We start from the raw sequence: 8,774 nt of genomic DNA, 5'->3' as shown, positions 1-8,774 counted from the left end.
TATAGATATATGGGTTACCTTTTCATCATTTACGTGCTAATTATGCATGATGTATCAACTTTTTATATGATCTGTTCCGTTGTGCACAATATATTTGTATAATTTTTCTGCATTTTTATAATGTTGCTTAGTTATATTTTTCTTAAACAGAAACCTAATAGTTGTCATTGTTTTTGTGTTGGTAGGCATCCGTGGATTTGCCAACATTGCGCAAGATTGATAGGTATTTGTTTTGCTATATAGTGAGTTTTGTACTGTAAATGATTTTGTTTTAATTTGGTATAAAAAGTTAAGAGTGTATTTATACATATCCACTTAAACTTTCTCGGTAGGTTTTTGTTTTGATTGTCATTCAATTTAGTTAACTTAAGACACACACACACACACACACACACAATTCAAATAGCTTTGTTCATAATCTAACTAATTTTGTCGTTTATGGGGTAACATCGCTTGTTGGTTGCACCGTATAATAGACCTTGCTTGGAATTTGTCTTAGCGGCCGTAATTTTATTTCAGTGGAATAAAACTGTTTTTCTTCGTGCAAAATAAAATGCGTGCGCTCAGTGGTGCCAATTGTGGCTTGTATTTTCAGGTTGGCATAGTTGATTTTGGATTGTTCACTTTTTGGAAAAAAGAAGGTCGCCCACATTATTTTCATTACTTGTGTTTTAGCAAAGCCGTATTTTTATTAGGAAAAAAAGCATTGTGCACACTATGATGTACTTCTTCTGTAAACAAATATAAGACCTCATCTTATACTCACTTCGTCCTAAAATGAGTATCTCAACTTCACATTAACTTTAGTACAAAGTTGTTTTAATGCGGAGACATTTCGGGACGAAGAGAGTATTAATTTACATAGAGAGTACACGTACAAAACATTATTGGTTTTATTATGGGTCCCATCATGCTAATTGTTCGCGTTCCCTATCATGCTGTAAAAAGAGTTATTTTTTCTGCTGGTTGAATATTACGGGATTTAGCCAAACAGCCTCAAGCACATGGACATAGCGACCAGCCGACCACACATCCTTTTTCGTACGAACCCCAAAAAATACTGCATTCTCTTTCTCGTTCACACCTTCACACACTCGCATGTTGCTCTTGCCAGATCCCCTTTCTCTCTTCCTTGTTCTCTCCGTTCACTCCAAAATTACTGCCGCCGGATAGCTCCCCGTCAGCTTGCTTCCTTGATTCGTTGTCATGAGCTTCCTCATCCTCTCCTGCAGCCACCCCCGCAGCTCGATTCGCTGGTCCGGCCATAGGATGACCTTCAACGACGGCTGGTTTGTCTCCATGTACGCCTTCTCGGTCTCCTAGGCTGGCAAACGGCGATGGAGGGGTAGCAGGGCCCAAGGTCGAGCTGCGAAGGGAGTAGGCGAGATCATCCATCTGCGCGGTGTTGTTGCTATCGGCGTCAGTGCAGGTGATGTGGGCATGGATTTCGTCTCGCGCAGCCAGCTTTGATCCATCTTTAGTGTGAGGATGGTGGAAACGTTTTCCGCCCCTAGAGCGCCAGCCAAACGCATCCTCCACATCGACGACATTATTTGAAGTTCGAAGGTCCCTCTTTCCCTTTTCCTTGACTGTCATTTTTTTTCCAGAACCGTTTCCTTTGTTTGTGTGATTGAATATAACGTAATTAAGGACATTCCTGTTTAGTGAAAATTGTTTCTTCATTTTTCCTTGAAATTTTGAAAAGGAATGTGATTATTTTTTTAAGGGCTCCATAGGTGTTGAATGAGGTATATAATAATTAGGGAGTGAAATTGGAAAGAATGTAAGCATATGTCCGCGCATACATGATAACTGCATTGGCGGTGCTTTTGCCATCGACATGCATGTAGGGGATGGGCTAGCTTCTCTCGCGTGCGAGTGTGAGGTTGGTGGGGACAATGTTGTCCCCAAGTGCCTACTCGGACGCGTCCTCACTGTCCCAAAGCGAGGCAGCCCGAAAATTTTCTCCATCGTCGACAGAGGCAACCTGGCTTGGTCATTGAATATTTTGATCTACATGTCCTCCTTCCTCTTATCCTTCTTTTGTCTTTGTATGATTGAACTAATATAGTTAAATAAGGTAGTTCTTTTTAGTGACTAACGTTCCTGTTTATGGTTTTTATACCATCATGTATACTCGTTGCTCTTGATTTTCTTTCCATTGACTTATGGTAAAGGTACTAAATGATGATAGTAAGTTATGAATGCCAAATACAGATTACAGTGTAGTGTTAATATGTTTATGCCCCCTCCACTTTTTTTCCAGGCTTCGGACGACATTGGCAGAGGCCCCTCTGCCCCTATTAATATTCAACAAACTTAAAAAATAATTAGTATACTTATGGTTAGCTACAATTTTAATATTTTCCAAAGACAAATTAAGATTTAAAACGAAATTTGAAAATAGGTCTGATTGCGTTGTAGATATACAATGTATCGACTCTGCATATGTTAATTCACTGGCTTCTTCATCCATCCAGTGTGTAAATTTAGTGATTCCTACTCTTTCTTTCGTTACGATCTTTGTTAAATCTGTAGAATCAGAGAAAATGACTTGCTGCTCATTTTCCAGGTAGAAAGGCAATCTTTTGACGTAAGGATCTCTGAAGTACAATTCAAATTGAACTATTTTCCAACAATTAGAAGCGTGGCTTGGTCATCACCTTTATTTATGTATTTAAAAAGGTATTTATTGATAAGGATCTGTTGCACACCTCTACATGTATAGGTGCTTGATATTTGACCAGTAGATATTTGTTGAATGGGACTACAGCAGAATTGATGTGCAAAGAATAAGCAACATAATGTTGCTTCCTGTGCATCATTAGTGTTAAAGTTTAGAACCAAAGGGATGATAAGTTGATAACACACATAAGGGTAAAACTTTGTGAAGATTTTGTTACCTGAACTGGATAAAAGGTTGTCCTTTCGGTGTGGCTGTGTAGTGTGGGACATCCCCATGTATGATCAAAGACTGTCTATTTATCTTTCCTTGCAGTTTCATTCTCCTTTCCAATCTTGCCATTTTGTTGATTGTCTGGTTTTGCATCAATAAGATAATAAGTTAAAATATTGTTTTCTTGTCCAAGCTAAAATCAATTAGGAACCTCTTGTGCCTAACAGGAATTATTGTCTTTTTAGTTGTAACATTCTTGTGATACCACATATGAAAGATTCATGATTCGTAACGGTTCATCTTGTTGGATTGTGTATTTGATGTGTTTTAACAACCTTTTGCAGGTTTCTCAAATCCATGCTATGTGGCTCACCATTTCCTTTCATTGTTTATTCCTGCACAATAGAGAATGCAAATATAAAGTTCAAGAGGATGATATTATAATGTTATTACAAACAGTGGTAGAACCAAATTTGTGTTTTTTGGGGAGATGGATCATGGATGACTACAAAGATCAATGATGATGAACCTGCTGGTCTTTGGAGATGGGAGTATCTTGCTCCGCCGCTTGAGACCTGGGCCGGCCAGTCCTGCTCGTCCCAATGGTTGGTCCACCACAGGTTACAGATTAATGCTCAAGTTTGTGAAGATTCATTGTTTTTATTACTTTTCTCCTTACTTTTCACATTATTTTTATGCCATTTGTACTTGATTAATAAGGTACTTTATTTAAACAGAATTACTGAGGTAGTCAGTCCAAATATTATGTGAACCATTATCTGATCTACAAACTGCAAGTAGATATCAATATATCATACTGCAGTACCCTTACCCTTTGCTTCTTAATAGACTTCAGACCTATGGACGCCGTTCTGCAATCCTAGATTATAGTAGAGGAGGATGCTATAATTCTGTGACATGGTACTTACTAAAGATGGTCTGATCTCTTGACAGAGCCGATTATGATTGAGGATAGTCGACATGAGATTTGGTGCAGGTGACCGATGCAGGAAGACAATGCTTAAGTGCCACTTGCTGGAGGAAGTTGTCGAAGTGTTGTTTGCCGGAGGAAGATGATGTAATAGGGGTACTCTGAAATCTAAAGGACAATGAATTTTTGAGATGGTCGAAGCTTTGCATGGGGAAAGTAGTTGACCACACTTGCTTGATGGAAAGAGAGGTTTGCTTGGATGCGGAGAGATTTTATCTATGTACGTGAACCTGAGATTTTGTTTATATTTGGAGAGATTATGTCTAGATTTTATCTATGTACGTGAACGTGAGATTTTGTTTATGCTTGGAGAGATTATGTCTTTGTAAAATATTGATAGAGTTCGGTCATCGCGTCAAGATTGTTTGACCTTTTCTTGGACCATGAGGGTTATATATTTTTAAATATGTGATGATAAGGTTTTCTATTATGGGACGGTTGTGTATTTTTTTTCTGACATCAAGACGGCTGTGCACTTTTAAACGTGTGTTGATCAGTTTTTGTATTATGGCACGGCTGTGACTTTTTCATTCGTGGGATGGTTGAACAGAATCGAGAGATTGTTGGTGACGATACGTACAGAATGGGTCCACCTGGTTAATGATGATCTAACCATTCTAGTTTCTTCAATGGTATTAGGTCCACCGAATTAAAGGCCAGATGTCTCTAATTATTGTAGAATTTTTTAAGGTAATTATCTTTTTTCTGATATACCCATCAAGTACTTTTTATATATAATTAGTTGGTAATGAGCATACAATACACTTTTCGAAGAAACAACCTCAAGTTCATAATATCAATTCTATTGGAAAAATTTCAACTATTCCCTTTCCCTACTGTCAAAAATAAATATGATATTCTTATTGTTGGGGACATGCATATCCCTGTTGAGGTAACCTAGTGTTATGCGAAAATTCTTCTGTTTCATTTTATTCAAAAGAAGTTTGTTGATAAGACTTGATCAACCTTGTTATTGGATTCCTTTTGTTGAGCATGAGATTGATGAATTTAGAAAACACTATTCAACTATTTTCTGAACTGTCGGTGCAATAAAAAATGTCATGAAATTCAAATTTCTACAAATGCCCTGAAAATTTAGTATGATTTTTTATAGAATATTTTAGAATTTTTGGCACTGAGAACACACTAGGGCTAGCACCAGTGGACCACAAGGGTGGAGGGCGCACCCCCTGCCCTGTGGGTCCCACATGGGCCCCGTCACTTATTCCAGCACCCATCCACTTCGTCTTACTCCAGAAAAAATCATCCCGTTGCTCAAACCCGTGTTCTAGCTCATCTTGCTGCCATTTTCGATCTCCTTGTGCAAATCTCCATTTGCAAAAGTATTTTGGGGGATTGTTCTTTGGTATGTGACTCCTCCAATGGTCCAATTTGTTTTTGTTCTAGTGCTTTATATATTGCAAAATTTTGCTGCTGTGGTGACCTTGTTCTTGAGCTTGCATGTCAATTTTATATGGTCCAAAGTAGTTTGATGCATGATATAGCCTCTAGACACTTATAGGAGTAGTTGCTATCAATTTTGTTGAGTTTGGTTCACTTTTATTTTGAGTCACTAAAAATTTCAGAAATTTTCAGCAAAAAGAAATGATGAAGAGATGGTTGAGAGGCTCTTCAAGCCGGGGTTCTAAAGAAAATGAGAATGAGGAGAGAAAGAAGCCCAAGTACAACCTTCCTCGCACCGCGGAGGTTCGGCCATGTGAATGTCCAAGTGATGCATTCTTGAGGGCGGCCGGAATTTATGATGATTTTCATTATTTGGCGGAGAATGCAGGCATCACCGACTTCCTCCACGATATGTGTGATCAATACCTCCTACTCACTAATACCTTCGTGCAAAATTTTCACTTTCATGCTAGGAAATCACCACCCACGGTAGAGTTTTATTTATATGATGAGCATAAGGAGATGACGCTTTATGATTTTTGCGAGATTTGCAAATTACCTTATGAGGGCAACGTCAATGAACCACATCCTAGAGATGTGGAAGATTTTATTGATGAAGTTACCGTAGGAGAAGGGAGAGGAGTGTCAAAAGCGAGAGTGGCTAGTTTACATTTTTCCTGTTTTACGCTATTACTCATTATTTGCTGGGAGATGTTTAATTGGTCATGGAGAGAGTGGAGGCCTTAGTGCCCCTGACCTCGCTATTTTGCGCCATGCTTTACTTCATGACAATTTTTTTAATTTGGGTGCTATCATTGCTCGACGGTTGAGTTTAAACCGTTCGAGGGGTCCTATCTTTGGAGTATCTATGCCTCCCGCATTGCTAGACGCTTCGAGATACCCATTAGGCACGATGAGGAAGAGGAGATGCTGCTACCCACTAGATACTTAGACTATAATAGTATCGTAGCACATAATTTTATTAGTGATGATAAGGACAAAAGACTCATCTATAACCTGGTATTCAGCCAGAGGACTTGTCAGATTATTGTGTAGGAACCCATGCTTACTTGTCAATCTCACAATCCCATGAGTTGACGAAACGAGCTTTAGAGAGCAACAATGATTTGGGATCCTGTGGATTGGTTTTCCCACCACTCCCTTTGCGCCATGACTTCGCACATTTGTTCTACATGGCCCTCACTTGGCTATGGGTTATTGTCAATTACATATTCTATGCCCATCTTGCCATGTTCACTTTGCATGATATGCCTATTCCTACATCTTTACCATGCATTTATGACCCATGCTTTGTGTTGAGTATCGTGATTATTAGGAAAGCTAGGATAGCGTAAGATATTATTCTACCTTGCATTGTACTCCAATATGACCATGTACTCGTATATATATGCCCACGAGGCTCAAGCAATACAACAAACGATTCCACCAATCCTCCCTCTCCCTTCTAACATGGTATCTGCACCAATCCAACTCTAGCCGCGACCCGCCGCTTCCGCCCTGCGCGCCGCCCCCGGGGCGGTCGGCCTCCATGACCGCCGTCGGGGGCCACGCCGCCCGTATTTAAGGTTCGTCCACCGATCGCATTGATTGGCCGCCCTAGAGAGTCTTTTTACTGATCAGTTGATCCAGATGTTCTCTCTCATCGATCGCTTGATTGGTGTTCCTTTTTGGTTATCCGATCTATAGATGGGTTTGCATCGCCCATCACCACCATTCGTCATCTACAACGCTCCTATACTACATCACATTTTCGTTGTCTCCACCCGGATTGGTTGCTGCATGGCACTATGGCTTCACGCATGTAGTGCCATTAGACGCGTTGTCGGAGTAATGGGCCACGGGTAGCCTCACCCGAGTCCCTGAGCCTTTCAAGACTTTGGGCCGGCTCCGCCCCACAAGACTTCAGAATAAAGCGCCGCCTTCCGGTGGCCGGCTGGCTCAACGGCCGGCTGCCCGAAGACGGTTGTGCGCCAGCAGATGGCACCAAGACAGGCCGGCTCCTAGCAGACGGCCTCCAGAGAGGCCGGCTTCTAGCATGCGGCCACCCAGCGCCCTCAGAGTCTGCGCCCCTCATCAAGAGGACAAGACTGGGTAAGGCAACAGTGTAGCCCCTCACCCTCGAATCGAGGGCTTGGCATGGCTATAGTGCCCCGTACAGGCGGAGATCTTCGCATGACGCGGCACTGTTGCCACTTCCCCCTTGATGTCATTCCTGACAGGCGGAGCTCTGTTCCCAAGACGGCCTGTTGGTACGGCCCGCAGGCGGCGGGCCCTACCTGGCAGTGAGAGCCCGGAAGACGGCGGAGGCCGGGCCAGTCGGACCGGAGGAGGCCGGCTTCCAGCAGGCGGCCAGTTCCTCCCTCGAGGCCCATGCACTATTAACCAGATAAGACGTGGTGTGGCTACAGTGATCTCCCACCAGGCGGCGGGACTGTAGCCACGCCCCACTGACCAAGCCTACGTCATTAGCATCACGACTACAGTGATCAGCCACCAACCAGACCTACCAGCGGCGGGGGCGGCCTGTCGGCTCCGTACCAGACCAGTCGGTGGGGGCCCACCAGGCAGCGGGCCCCAGCAGCCAGCAGAGAAGTCAGCGACCAGAGACACTGACAGCCGGGTCCAGTACCCGTCCAGATTACCATTGTACCCCTGGGGGGTAGGCCTATATAAACTCCCCAGGGCACCCATGCAAAGGGTTCCCACCTGGTTAGAACTAGCTTCCACCCTAGAGGAAGAAGAGAGCTAGTCCTGCCTCCTTCTACCTCTAGCATACAGCTTGAGGAGCACCATTGTATTCACTAGTGCTTTAGTGATCATGCCGAGACCCCGCAGAGCAGGACTAGGGGTGTTATCTCCTAGGAGAGCCCCGAACCTGGGTAAAGTGCGCCGGCGTTCGTGTCTACGCCTCATCCCGCTTCCAGGCACCGGAGACGTTCTACTCGCTCCCACCATGATAAGCCATTGTTTGGCATATGTCGCACCCGACCCCCGACATTTGGCGCCCACCATGGGGCGAGGTGCACCATCATCCGGAGACCTGCTCTGGACGGGAACCTTGCTCCTTCCTGGCGAGCGCAGCCAGCCCAGCACGCCCGATGGCATCAGCCTCGACGCGCTGCATGGCGCGGAGATCGCCTGCGCGGCGAGCTGCCTCGCAGACCTTGTTGGCGAGATCCGCCTTTCCGACGAGCCTGCCTCCGACGCGGGCACCGACTGCCCCGAGAGCCACCCCGTCAGTCTCCTCGATCAGCTTCACGTCACCAGCGAGCCTGCTGTGGACTTGGAGTCTATTGGCTCCATCGACCTGATAATCGTCGATTCCGACACGGCGTCGCTTGACGCATTCCCCACCAACGTGGTAGTCTACGACGAGCCGCCTCCTTGCGAGCACAGCGGCGGGAGCACCATCACAGAGGTGCTTGTCATTCACAGTGGCGAGCACTCGGACGGAGGCACTCG

At 44.0% G+C, this 8,774-nt stretch overlaps 1 long non-coding RNA gene across 3 annotated transcripts; it reads left to right on the top strand.

Annotated features, from left to right (window-relative positions):
* Positions 1-1,028: 1,028 nt before the first annotated feature.
* LOC119275710 lies at positions 1,029-4,237 on the top strand. Of its 3 annotated transcripts, none has more exons than XR_005135852.1 (3): positions 1,029-1,566; positions 2,573-2,685; positions 3,241-4,237. It is a non-coding gene; the product is annotated as an uncharacterized LOC119275710 (long non-coding RNA). The 3 variants fall into 3 exon arrangements; XR_005135853.1 differs by having other exon boundaries at positions 1,029-2,685; positions 3,241-3,718; positions 3,793-4,237; XR_005135851.1 differs by having other exon boundaries at positions 1,029-2,685.
* The last annotated feature ends 4,537 nt before the right edge of the window (positions 4,238-8,774 follow it).

The sequence above is a fragment of the Triticum dicoccoides genome, chromosome 3B (genome assembly GCF_002162155.2).
Source record: "Triticum dicoccoides isolate Atlit2015 ecotype Zavitan chromosome 3B, WEW_v2.0, whole genome shotgun sequence".
Classification (NCBI taxonomy): Eukaryota; Viridiplantae; Streptophyta; class Magnoliopsida; order Poales; family Poaceae; genus Triticum; species Triticum dicoccoides.
This window is presented reverse-complemented; position numbering and strand designations above follow the sequence as displayed.